Source organism: Aphelocoma coerulescens, chromosome 12 (assembly GCF_041296385.1).
Source record: "Aphelocoma coerulescens isolate FSJ_1873_10779 chromosome 12, UR_Acoe_1.0, whole genome shotgun sequence".
In the NCBI taxonomy this organism is placed as follows: Eukaryota; Metazoa; Chordata; class Aves; order Passeriformes; family Corvidae; genus Aphelocoma; species Aphelocoma coerulescens.
Genome location: NC_091026.1, coordinates 9,823,744 through 9,837,777, shown reverse-complemented (window position 1 = coordinate 9,837,777; position 14,034 = coordinate 9,823,744).

Below are 14,034 nucleotides of genomic sequence, written 5' to 3'. Positions count from 1 at the left end.
TCTGCTTCTCTACAGGCAACAGGGTGTTTACCATTGGTTTATGTCCATCATCTTGTTTGGAGCCAGTAAGTAAGAGCCAAATGCCACAGGCACTTTTCTCCAGTTTCATTCCCCTTCTCAACACGGGCCATTGTGCACAGGGTGCCAAGGCTTGCACTGGTGCTGAGCATCCTCTGCGTCACGACTTCAGACACATCGGGGACAACTGGCCAGAAACTTGGGGCACTAGTGGTCTTATCCAGTTTGAGCCCACAGAGTTCCCCGAAAAGATCTCCATGACCTGCTGGCCTTATCAGTCCCAGGTCTCCTCCCTGCAGCGAGCCACAGCCTAAGGAGCCGTCATCAGCAAAAGTAGGAGCATCGTTTGCAAGCAAACCCAAGACCATGAGAAGATGCCCGGACTCCACACCTAATATTACGAATTCCAGAGCACAACCGTGCCTGAGGAAACCATCAGGCCAGAGAGTGTTTTAGGAGGTTGTGATCAGCCTGGCATGCGCTGTGAACCCCAGTGAGCAAAGCTGCACCCATGCAGGGGTTTGCAAAGATTCAGCCAGCCCAGCTGTGTCATGTCTCCTGCCCTTGCCACTTCCCCTGGGCCCCCATGAACCTCTGTCCAGCCCGTTATCTCCAGAAATAGTTAGTGGGAGGCAATGCCATTGCCGTGCTGGGTCAGACCACCCAGCCAGGACAGACAGCTGTGGGGGCTGCTCAGAAATCAACTCCCAGCTTCACAGCTGCACCCCCTTTCCCATATGGGCTGAGCCCCAAACCTTAGTATTGAGTACCCACTGAACTTGGCTGAAAACATCACTTCTGAAAGCAAAAGCAATGCAGCAACAAGGCCTGCAGTTCCCCCTCTGCTTCTGCCTTCACTGACCATGAAACTTCAGCCCCTGCTCTTTTAATGTATTGTGGCTGAACTTGCTGCCAGCAGGTCAAAGGGAACATAATTTACTCAGGCTTTGATTCATTTGATACAGTTTGGGGTGAAAAGGGGGAGGGGGAGGATAGGAGACGAAGGGAATAAGTGGTGGCAGGGAAGGAAAGAGGTTGCCTGTTTGTGTGGGAACTGGATTAGTAAGAAAATGACAGAACCATTTTCTAGCCAAGAGGGATTTAGCAATATCAAGGGCGTTTTGACCAGAGCAGGGGCTCCCTGTGCTCAGATCGGCCATGGTGGGCAGGAGGCAGCCTGAGCATTTGTCTGCAGGGTCCTTTTTATCTCTTTCCCTGACTGGGAGATTGGCAAGGGGAGAGGGGTGTTTGTATTCTGTATTTCCTGGAGAGTCCTTTTACTGCTCAGGCAGGACCATGGGATGGTCAGAGTTCCCTTCCTGGCAGCTAGCTCTCATCACATTTGCATCCCCTTAACACCCTCCTCATCTTAGACCCTTTACCAGCTCCATCATGAATTTCCCTGCCCATTTTCCTGCTGGAAGGAAGCTGCAAGGCTTGGAAGAGACAAATGAACCCACGTGGTGCCACAAGTGGCTTTTTTCTAGACACACATTAGAGGCAGTGATTGTCCTACCAATACTTGGAGCATGGGGAGCTTACAGGCACCGAGGATGGACTGAAATCAGGGGAGCACAGCCCTTCCCTCACATTGCTTCTGGCTGTACTTTTTCATGGCAGTCTGGTCCAGCTCAACTCACTAGCCTTGTCCCCACTGGTGCTGTGCAACCCCCAAAATATTGTAAAAACCCCCACTCTCTGCCCTGCTCACTCCCCTAGTCATCACCATCAGCCTTGCAGAAGTCAGGGGCTATGCTGTGCCTCTCGATGTAGGTTTTCCTTCAGGTACTTAAGCTTTTTTTTTATCTTGGCTATGGGCTTCAGGACAGGACTGAACTAAAAGCAGGAGCCAGCAGCTTTTGCAGAGAGTCTCTCTTGATGGCAATGCCTTTGGGTCACCTCACTGGGCTGTGTGCACTTGGACCACTCTGATGCTTTCAGACACAGATTGTTTCCCCCTTTTTTGTGGGAGAAAATAGAGGGAGAGGGCAACATTCCTTGTAAGAACCTAAATATTTTACTCTCCTGCTTTTGTCCTGACTGTCTGGTGTTTACACAGGGGTGAAGAGGCCAGGAGGAAGCAAAGCAATGTGGCTGCTGTGGTTTCAGTTCTCACTCCACCTTGCTACTGAGAAACTGGACCTGTGGTTTGGTTTGTGGCTGGGGGGGAAGAGGAATGGTCCTTGGATCTGATCCCTGTTGGGAAGACTCTTTCAGTCCCACAGAGGCACCAGCAACACGGAGGGGGCAGGAGGAAGAGGAGAGAAAACCAGCCCTCCAACAAGGCCCAGTCCAGCAGCTCACAGTGCATTAATATTCACCGCAGAGCCAGGGGTGTAAATTCACCGCTATCTCCTCGGAGTTTGCCGTTTATGCCGTTCATTTCACATAGATGTCACTACTGCCTTATGAGCACTCCTCCGAGCCAGCCGCTTAAATGGATCCAGTGCATTATAGTAATGGAGTAACTGTATAAAAACAATGAAATCCAATCTCTTTAAACTGATTTGATGTCTGCCTGAACCACAACATTTCCTGCTAATGGCTTCCTTCATTTTGTAACCGTGATCTCCACCTGATCAGATTACAGCTGTTTTTAATTACAAAGCTAATAGAGTTTGTAGGCAGTGTCAGGCAGACAGCGCATGCCTGTGTTGGGCACAGGGTGGAGTGGAGCCGGCGGGGGCTCTGGGTGACTGTTAACACACTCAGCTCATCAAGATGACTGTCAAAACACTGGGAGCAGGGGGCAATAGGAGGGACAGTGGTATTTTTCAGCATGGAGCAAATATGCTGCTCTTCAGGTCAGTCTCTGTGACAGCAGACAGCCTTGGGTTGTGCTCCTGCTTCATGTTTTTGCCACCAGGCTGGGCAGCTGGTGATGCCCAGAAGATTCATGACATATGTTGGTGCTCCTGCAAGGCAGGTGGCAGGGTCACAGGGAGGCATGAGAAGGGCAGAAAGAGCTTTTCCTGATGATGGAGAAGAGAGAAGAGAAGAAAAAAGAAGAGAAGAAAAAAGAAAAGAAGAAAAGGAATACATGGTGCCATTTGACTTCTGCAACTGCTGGGGCAGGAAAGAGCATCACAGATAACTGACAGTGGAAAAAGCCATCGAGATTGATGTCTTTCTTATGGGATAGTGCAGTCAGCTGCTGGGTCTGCATCCTTCTCCTCAGCCCAGGCAGAGGAACCCCAGGGATTGTGTCCACAGCACAGCCCTGTCCCCACTGGCCTTGTTTAGTCCAGCAGTTCATTTGTGTATTGATTACTCCATCTCTCTGGGTTAGGGATGTGGATCAGCACAGCTGCAGGGAGAGGAGCACTTTGAAAGAGCTGTTCCCAAGTAGTGCTGGGCAGGGATGTTTGTATCCAGCAGACCATGTGCACACACTGCAGGCGAGCTCCAGTTTGTCTCTCTAGGTGTGTGTTACAGTGGTGCTGGGTACCTTGTGTTGATGTTCAAGATTCAGCTGAGGTGGTGCTCAGTTGAAGCTGGGTGAAAAGTCTTGGCAGAGAAACAGCAGCATCTTCCTCTCACACCTCCCTGTCCTGCCACGTGAACCTCTTTCCCAGCGTGGGGGAGCTACTCCTGTCTACCAGAGCATAACGCCAGGCAAGTGGGACAGCTGGATGGTGAGGTACCTGCTTACAGAGCTGGGGAAGGGAGGAGCAGGCAAATACAGCACCCTGAGGCAGCCCAATCCCTGGGAGGGTGTTCCTGGACAGTGTGACCCACACCAGAGGTGCCCTGGTCCGTTCACTCTGCTGCGGGAGCTGCTCATCCCTCGCTCTTGCCATGCCAGAGCTGCACATGTCCGGTGATGCACCAGCCTTGTAAATGATTTAGGGTCCACATCAAGAGCCCATCAATTATGTACCCTGGGACTTAATTATTTAGCTTGACAGGAGTCTCTCCCCTTAATTTCATTGTATTCTCAGTCTCCTGTTTCACAACAGAGCTGTGGATGCTCTGCTGGGAAGGGTGCATTGTCACATGTTTCTGCTTCTCCTCCGTATTGCCCAAACTCATCTGTTTCCCCCTTCCCTCAGCAGATGAGGAAAACGAGACCCCGACATGATTCCAGGGCCAGGTGAGGGTCTGGGCCCTTCCACCATCACTGCTGTGCTCTGCCCTTGACTTGTGTCAGGGACTGGACTTTGACACTGGTCTAAATGAACAAATTTAGGAGGTTTTGGGGATGCTATGGGTGAGACGGATGCTGGGATGAATTTTTGTGGTTTCTAAAGTCTTTTCTGCCAGCTGGTCACACACCAGCAGACAATGAAGAGAGTTCCAGCAGCCATTCCAGCAACCCTTCCAGGTGCTCCCTGGCAGCACTGGGAATCCTGCCTGGGGTGATGCCTGCCCATTACACCGAGAGCCACCAGCACATGCCATAATTCACTCCTCTCTTCCTCCTTGCTCTTTTCTTCCCTTCTATCTCTTTCTTTATCTGAACTTTTAAACTCCACGTCTGGTGCAGGTTTTTACAGTAACTCAAGCCTTTGAGAATTGTTAGTGCTGGGCTGTTTTCACAGCGACATTAATATGCACTGCAAAAATGCCGGGTATCAGAAGTCGGTCACTGCTGCTGGGTCGTGACAGCCACAGGAGAGCAGAGGTGAGGACATGACCATGCTGGAGGGGCGCAGCTCAGGCAGGCAAGGCCCCGGATTTGACAGGATTTTCTCTCCACGCCATCTCTTTACCACATCTTGGCATGTTTTTAAGTGTGTTTATTTTTCAACCCTCAAAAACTACCTTTTCCTAAAATAAATAAAACTAAGACCGGGAGTCTAGGATTTTAAAGCAACCCTACAATAACAAAGCAGTGTGTGCAGATCAGTTGTCACCAGCAACCCAACAAAAACAAAATAATACACGCAACCCTATACAGCACTGAAACAACTGCTACGGGCATGCAAGGAAGGAAATATATTTTCCAGTGTCAAGCTTAACAAGACTTTGTTCTGCAGTAAACTCAGGGGTCAGAAGGGGGATGTAAGGACCAAAACACCTTGAGTGGAGTAACTTTAATGTCACGCAGCAGGCAGGGTCGTGGGACACGCGGCAAACACCACTCTGTTAGCACGGGGTTTAATAGTCTGGAAAAGGAAAAGAAAGCGAGGGTTTGTGATGAAACAGGAAGTTCCCTTGAATCCTGGAGCCTTTGAAGAATTGTCAAAGGAATGAGAAGTCTGAATGTTTGAAAAGGCTCCGGACTGTGGAGCCAGAGGGGGCAGGGGGACACGGAGAGGGAGGCATCCAGCACAGACCTTCTCCAGACCCACACTCCACTCTTTGTTCCTCTTTTCTTTTTTTTTAAATTATTAGATTTTTCTTTTCATTGCTTAGCTTTTTTCTCTCTCACACACACATGCACTTTCTGAGGCCAGCAAGAATTTTCTTACAGTTTGAGCAAAGCCCCAGTCCTGCACCATGGCGTGGCATTGCCCACACCTTGCTGCGGAGCAGTACGTGGAAGTAGCTCTGTGATCCAGGCTCTGCTCATGCATGACGCACAAACCATTTTTTTGAGGAAGTATTTAGGGAGTTTGAAAAGTTCTGGTTAGCTGCCTTTTTTATATTTTTTAATTAATTTTTTTCTGCCTCGTCTATTTTTTGGGTATGGCATTTCTGTGTGGCTGCAGGAGCACTCAGGCAATGCCTCCACTTCTCCTAGTGCCTGGTCAGCCAAGAGTCACCAAAGAAAATTCCTGTATGATTTCCAAGACGTTTGCTCAGCATTTGAAATGCAAATATGCTGAAAAAGAGTAGTTCAGTGGCTTAGCTATTACTAGAGGGAATCTGGTTGCACAAAACTGGTGATGATGGTGATGATAATGATGATGATGAAAGACTGGTTCAGGGTTGAATTTAATGACCTGTGGTGTGCTAGTAAAGGGGACTAGACACCAGACCTGAGAGAGATTTTCAGCCAGTTGAAGGCATCAGGAGGATGCCCAGTGCTGGAGGGGTGCCTGCAGGCACATCTCTACAGGGAATGGGTTTTACTTCCTTTCAAGCCCGAGGTGAGGAAGACCAGCTCTTTCTTCCTATGTACTGAGGGAAACAGGATCTGCCCTTCCCAGGCAAAAACTGCTGGTGATGAGCTGCCTTTTCATCTTGCAGGGTGCCCTCCCCAGTGCCCAGAAATGGCAAGACACAAGCAGTGAGGTGGCCGAGAGGGAGCACCCAGCTGCTCTGAGGGTGAGCCTGGTGAGGGGAGGCTGGAGGGAAAGCCAAGACACTGTCATGACACTGTGCTTTCCTCTGTGCTAATTGTACGCTTGGGACCAAATTTAGACTGGTGTAACTCTGCTGAAGTCACCAGGGATTAATTTGGCCCCTGGTGGCTCCATTGTTTCAGCTAAATGAGTCAGAAGAAGCAGCTTATTCTTATCTGCGCACAGTGGGGCAGTGGCAGTGATGGCTCAGCCAGGCAGACCCCAAAAGCAGCGTGACTGGGACCTGGGATCGGGGCTTCCACGAGACGAATGGGGCTGCAAGAGGAAATGTTTTGACATTTGGGTTATAGATGGAGGCAGGCTCAGCGTGGGTGCGAGCGGCGCTCACCGCTGCTGCAGGCGGAGGGGAAGGGGGCTGGCAGGTTCCCTGAATATTCGGCAGTGCCGTTTGGAGTTCCTCAATTCTTCGGCCACCGGAGAGGGAAGCTGTGGCTCTGGAAGGGGCACGTGGTGTCAGAGGGGACTTCACACCACTTCCCGGCCCGGTGAGAAAGGGAGCCCAGGCTGGAAACGTTCAGAAAGCACCGGCTGCATCCCTGACTGTTCGTGCCTGGGTGTGGGGAAGGAGTGATGGGACTGAGCATGGGCTTGCACAGGGCTGGAGTAGATGTTTTGGGCAAAAGTTTTGACTGCTAGCCCAAGGCAGTGTGCTGGTTTAGCATGTTATGAATTCCCTCAAACTTCTGGGAAATTGAGGATGATTTGGAAAACCACGATTTTTCCAGCCCAGGTTCAGTACGAGCTGGTTCCAAGCAGAGAGGTGTTGGCTGGATGGCCTGAGGGAACTGTGTCTCACTCAGCCAGCATCCAGCCTTGTGGTGGGCAGTTTTGGAGGGGAAATGGAGCAGGCAATGGAGAGGAAAATGTTGTTCCCCTTCCCATGCCTGTTGCTGCCCCATCTCCCCTTTTTCTGCTGTACCCACTGGAAGCACAAGACTTCAGTCTCCAAGGCTGTCAACCTGGCACATTTCACCATGGCCAAACACTCTTTAAAGCGAGTACAAAGGCAGATCTTCTTCTGAGGATGGAGATAACAATAGGTAGGAAGGGCGGGGGAGAGCAGACCTGGAGCCTCGCTGCTCCCAGTGCTCCTGCACCTCCACAGCCTGAACGGGCGCATTCCCAGCGTCCGGGGCCGGATAATAAGCAGAGCCACAGCAGCTATTCAGGAGGCTCTGACCCTGGCTAGGTAACTACATAATGAGCCTGTTTGAATTGCTCCCGTCCCTGCCAAAGGGGTGGGATCGGGGGATGCTTTTGTTTGCAATAATGAACCTGTAATTATGCTACATTTCTTGGTTTTAGCCACATTTTTTGTGTGTGTGTTGTTCTCTTTGTATTGACAGATTTATGGCCAGGATACTCCACTGCACCAGCAGCCGTACGGCACCGTGTGGAGACTGTCTGACTGTCGGCTCGGAAAGGTGTGGGGAGAGGAGGAGGGGGGTCTTTGCACTACCTCAGTCCCTGAAGGGTTAAATAAATGTATTTAAATTAATACAGATGGCACAGGTGCTGCCTTTCCAAAAGTCACAGGTTTCAGCAGGGCAGGAAAAAATAAAATCTTTTGGGCTCCAGGTGAATTAAAATTTGAAAAAAAAAAAAAAGTAGGGAATGAAATAAATAAATAGCACATACCAGATTTCAGCTCCAAGGCGCTCAATAAAATTACACTTTGAAATGCAAGGATTAAGTAGAGTAGGTGACAAGGTAACTTTGTTAACAGGCTAATCTCTTGCCTTAACAGAGACAGGGGATTTACATGTGACTGCACAAAACTGCTTTATGGTCTTTTTTCCAGCTGGAGATGGTAGGAAGGGGGAAGGAGGAGATGGGACAGGGTTGGATGTTTTCGAGCCGTTTGCAAAATAGGTTTAAACTATGTTTTTCTTATTGATTTAGGTTTCTTTTGTGGGTTTTTAAAGCAAGTCTGCATGGAAATGTGTCACCAATAATCAGCTGTTTCCAAAAGGTCCAGGTAGGGGATGATGAAGATGTCACAGAATAATGAATAATTGGGTAAAACCATTTGTGGCACCATTTCTTCCTGAATGGTTTTATTTTCTTTCTTATAAAAAGCCAACAAGTATCATGGGCTATTCAAAATGACATATCAGGACTATTTTGCCCTGGGTCTTTCTCCAGATTTGAGCACTTCTTTACCAAGGAATGTGTGAATTCTAAATTCAGAGTACTTTTTTCAAATGGCTCCTCTGTTCTTGGGCAGGGAAGGTGCAAGGGGAGAAAGAAAATTAAAAATAATTTAAAAATTAGAGCTTTCGGTCTTTACATTTCTGTCCATTACTAAGATGAGACACTGATGAGCAAATGAACATGAAATGAGACCTGGATCCCCCGGTGAGGGTTTGTATCATACAGCACCCACTTCTCTGGGCCCAGGGTCCAGCCACCCCAGCCATCCCTCCCTCTGCAGCAGGCAGAGGGCCCCTGGCTTTTCCATTTACCTGCTTTGAGTGTCAGTGTGGACACTGGGGTGAACCAGGGGAAATGTGGGGAAGCAATCCATTCAAACCTTACCCAGGCTTCTTTGTTTCTGGATAAAAACGACAATGAGAAAAGCAACTCCTCGATAGGGTTCATCTGAAATTCAACAGAAAACAGGCTGAGCATGTTCTCTGGTTTTAAATAGATCTGGTGAAAGTATTTATCATGTTGTATTTGTTGCAGCATATCTGGGGTGTTTGTGGTGACTGCAGGCAGAGGGACAGATTCTGTATGGAAACTTGGTGTCAGATCCCCAGCCCATTTACAGATTCATGTGCTGGACCATTTCTGGATGAGATTTCAGCTTTTTCAAGTGGGTGAAGATGATCTCATCTATGAGGGCATGGAAACAGACATTCTAGTGAGGGAGGGGAAAGTTGCTTTTCCCTTTGCTTTGATGCCTGGGTAGCAGGAGGGAAGACAGTTTCATTCAGAAGGGTTGTGCACCTCAGCTGAGTATGACTGTTTAAACATTTCCAAGCAATCATCCCAAAGAGTCTTGTCTACTGATGCTGAAAAAAATTTTTTAATTATGTAGTTGAGCATTACCCCTCAGGGTTACATCCAGTCCTGCATTTCAATCTACCTTTGCAGGAAGGCAAGTGTAAAGGCTCAGCAGTCCATCTGCCCAAATCAGCCATGGCCAGCTTGTCCATGGACATGCCAGGAAGTCATGGAGCCGACAGGAGTACAGGCAGAGGTCAGAACTGCAGTGGTGTGGTGGGGCAGGAAGTGGAAGGATGGGACAGGGCTGTCACCCAGCATGGCAGTCACCATTTCCCTTGGGGAGCCATCCAACTCCCCTAAGAAAATATTCAGCTTTCTGTTGAGTTCAACAAACCTGATGAAAGAGCTGGTCCGAGCCCCAGCAGTAACTTGGCCAGTGAGGACCTGCAGTATTGCACTGAGTCCCCTCTGCCCCTCTGGCTATCAGGGATAGCCAGAGCACATCCTCCACACAGTTTTCAGGTGACAGTGGAACTCATCTGCTCGCCGCTGCCCAAGGGTTTGGGATTGCACAGGGGCCATGCAGGCAGCCGTGTGCCAGGTCCTAGCAGGGCTCATCAGAGGTGGACTGCTGACTGTGACCACACCAAGCACTTTCTCGAGCACAGACAGAAGAGAAAGTAAAAATTACTCATTTTAAAAATCAGGCACAACCTCAACTCTGAAGTTTATCCACTGTTTGGGTGCTAAAACATATTCAAACCTAGCAGCAGACACTTATTCTGTGCAGGAATCTGACCAATTGTTTCCCTTCTCTCTCTTGTCCTTATACCTTAAATCATTTTGACCTTTAATTGGCCCTAATTTGCCCACAGACGGCCCTGGGACCCTTCAACACATTTGCTTGTAATTGGGTCTCTTTGTTATTTTTCCAGAGAGCCACTGCTGGTTGTTTCTTTTTGAAAACACTGTGGCGTATCATTGAGAGCGGAGCCGCTTTTAAATGAGCCCTGCTGGAGGCCAGGAGAGCCCTGTGAAAGCCCAGCAGAGAGAGACAGGGCTATCTAAACGCAATTATCATATCACTGTGAAAACGTGAAACCAGCCTGAGCTTAAGCAAACATCACCCGCCCCTGGGCTGAGTGAGGGTGGTAAAAGCTTTGCTGGGAGGTGCGGGGTTGAACCCAAGGGAGAGGTTATCCTGCCATCACACCTTTCGCCCGGCAAAGCAGGGAATGTCTCTCTGCCTGTTGCTTGCTGCGGCTGGGCATGTAACTGGGCCATGTGTTTTCCTTGGTGGTTTTATTTAAATTCTCCTTATTTCAGTGTGGTGGTTTGCAAGGGATTGCTCTGGTAGAGCCACGGGCCACTGCTCTGCAGAGCAGGAATGGGACAGCCCAGGAAAGGAGCAGCAACAGCAGCAGGCGACTGCGCCAGCAAGGCAGCGCTTCCCCAGCCAGGTCCTGTGTGTGCCACTAATCTGGCTGTGGCCACAGTTTGCCCCTAGCCCTGCTCATAATGTCATCAAGATCTTAACTGTCCACAGCGAAGTTAGGACAGCGAGGGATAATACTGCAGCCAGATAACATCTGAGCTGCCTCCTGCACTAATGGACACTTGTTCTGTAACCGAGTCTCTGCTCAGTCAGCCCTGCAGCAGGAGACCTCTCGTTAATATTCGCTCCATGCAGACCTTACAATCAAGTTAAGCTACAGGGCTGTCGAGCCTCTGACCACAGGTTGTTGTGCCCACGGTCCTCTTGGAGCTTGAAGCTGGTGCTCAAGAACATGGGAACTGCAGTGTGTCCCATAAAGCCATTTTAGTGCCAGATCCCAAACAAATTTACCTTCCATGGCTTACAGGATTCACGCAGGCAGCACCCACAGACTCCACTGCCTGGGAATAGGTCAGCAAACTACATCTCACTTTGTACAGAAAGTCATGTGAGCCAAGGCTGGAGCTAAGGCTGGATTTCTGCCCTGCAGAGGAGAGTTTTTTATCGAGTTGTCTGTTCATGTGTGGCTCCAGCAAGGAAAAGACACTGCTGTTTTCACCTGGCTGACACTTGTGAGGGTCAAATGCAACTGAGGAGGACGTGCTGCTCTGCAAAGGTAGCAGGTATGATGATGCCTCCTATCCCTCGAGGTCATGCACTGAGACAGGCATGGCAAGATGGTGTAAAATGTAAGAGGCACATGTTTGGAAGGAAGAGAGTGCTGCCCTACCAGCACAGCTGTTAAATAGAGCTGAAACCAGCAGAGATGGATCTTTAGAAACAGGCAAACCTCCAAAGTCCTCTGTTGCCCCTGGATAATTCTTGATCTGTGGGGCTGGAAGCTGTAGTTTCTAATGGTCAAGGCATCTAATTGGAGTTAGACATCTAATTATGTGGATGGAATTATCTCAGTAAAGTGAGTCTTAACAGTTGGCAGCAAGACTGCTAGTTATTTAAAGTTCCTACCATAATTTGCCAACACGTAACTGGCTTTCAGGTGCTGGGGGAAGAAGCCCATCAAATTGTCCCCTGTCCCTCCCAGGTCAGATCATGCTCAGCCAGAACTGCGTGAAAGGGACAGGACTCCTTTGCCCAAATCACCACCAGCTGGGACAGCTCACCCAAAATACCAGGCTCTGAATGCAGCTGGCACAGAGAGACTCCAGGTGTGACTGGAGTGCTGGTTTCAGCCTAGGGATCAACTGCAATCCTGCAGCTGCAGTCAATGAAGGCTCTTTAGACCTTTTCTAAAGGTAACATGGAGCCAGCAGGCCTCGGGGTGAGGTTTGGGATCTACACAATGCACCCAGGCATGGCTGGGTCCTTCCTTGGAGGACAGACTGGGCACAGAGAGCACGGCCTTGCCAAAAGGCTGGACACTCTCAAGTCTGCAACACTGAAGCTGGGGAGCATTTTGTAGTTGTCTTCAAAACCTGCATCTCTCCCCTGACTTTACTGCTATTTTTTTTCCTCTGTTGTTCTGATGTTTCTGTCCAGGTTGCTTAAGATCCAAGACATTTTATTTCTGCTGATGAGGTTCTGGTCAGATGTTGGCTCTTGCTGGGGTTCAGCAGTGGATCCCTGCTGTAATACCCCAAAGCCTTTACAGTGTTCTGGTAGATGCCAGTCCTCACAAGTATATTTAGGTGTGGGATCCTTGCCCTTGACCTCCAAGTGCCCAGGGTTTTTGCATATGCAAGTATTTGCAAAGTCAGGGCTCTGTTTGTATTGCCTGTTAAATAATTTAAGTTTATATTTAAATTTCTGGTGCTGTATTCATTTTTTTTTTTTAATCCAGCCATAATTTTAAGGAAAGAGGTTTCTTGCTTTGCTTTTTAAGCAGATGTCTGATGTGTCACTCATGAGTTCAGCGTGTTGCTGCAGCAGATACAGAGTCTGGGCCCAGTGGTTTGAGCTGGGGTGATGAAGTGATGCAGAAACAGGAGAACTATACTGTACAGAGTTAAATTGTCCCATCACCATTCCTGATGCTCCTTTGTCCCAGTGGCTGCTAGGACATGCTTTCTGCTGTCAGACCACTATACAGGTCTGTGCTTGGTGCTGAGTCAGAAACCTGGTCAGCTGTCCTGCCTCTGAGCAAGACAAACACACCAGGACATGCCTGCACATGCCAGCTCCTCTGACAAGCCAACATTTCTCAGGGGGCTTGGATACAATCCCTGGCATAGGAAGGAGATGTCCATGTCATGGACGCCCTTTGCACCGCCTTGGTCAGATCTGGAGAAAAAAACACAGAAGGGGCAGTGGCATGGGAGTTTGTTCCTGCTGTTCTCTGACAGCAGTGCATGGAGCAGCAGAGGGTACTGGTTTCAGGGCTGCAGTTCAGCACTAGAAAATTCCCCTTTCAACAATTCTCTGTTTTATTAAAACAAAAAAGCTTGAATGCTCAGGCAGGAAGAAGTCATTTTTCCAAAATAGACAGTGATGAATTTGGGAAAACTGGAGGGAGGCCAAGGAGTTACAGCAGACTGAAAGCTGGGTGACTTTCCTGGGAGTGACCAGGGAAGCTTTCAAAGCCACCAACCCCCCTTTCCCCACCACTGCCACAGGAGAGCTGAAACCTTGGCGGGCAGAGGAGTCGCTGCCACCACTGCTGCCTCCTTTTCTTGCTGCCAGATAAAGAGGACAGACTCTCCTTTTTCACCCCATTCTGCTCACACAATGGGAGAAAGGGATCAGCGCCAAAATTACAAGTGTGAGTCCTTAATGCATCAGGTTGAACAATGGGCTTTGGAGGCGTCTGCCTTGTCGCAAGAAGCAGTACAGCTAGTTCTGACTACCCAGTGCCATGGAAAAAAACCTCATTGTCCTGGCAAAATGTTCCCCAGAATGAAAACACCCTCCTCCTTCTTTCTTCAGCTTCCTAATGGGAAGCAAAATAACAAACCAGGCCCACAATTAAACAAACATGCCACTAACCCAGCCGAGCTCAAGTGTAACAGATGTTGTTGCAGTTGGACCAGGCTGGAGGCCGGGAGCAAGCCATGCTGGCTGGCTGCTGCTCCCAGGATGCTGTTGCTGAAAGGGTTTCTTTGCCACACCACAGTCTCCTTCCACCAATCTTTCTTCCTGTTTCTCTGGTATGCTTTTTTCCTTGCTCTCCTCCTTGTCCTGGTGCAGCCCCATCTGCTCTACTTCATCACGTCTCATTCATCACTTCATCAATTTCACTTTTTAGCACTCAAAACCACAGGTTTTATTTCAGAAAAGCTCAAGAGATGGGGCAAAGCCACATCAATTAACTTTTTAGGTCATGTTAGTATAGGAGAAAAAAACAATTCTTTTTCTCCATTTCTT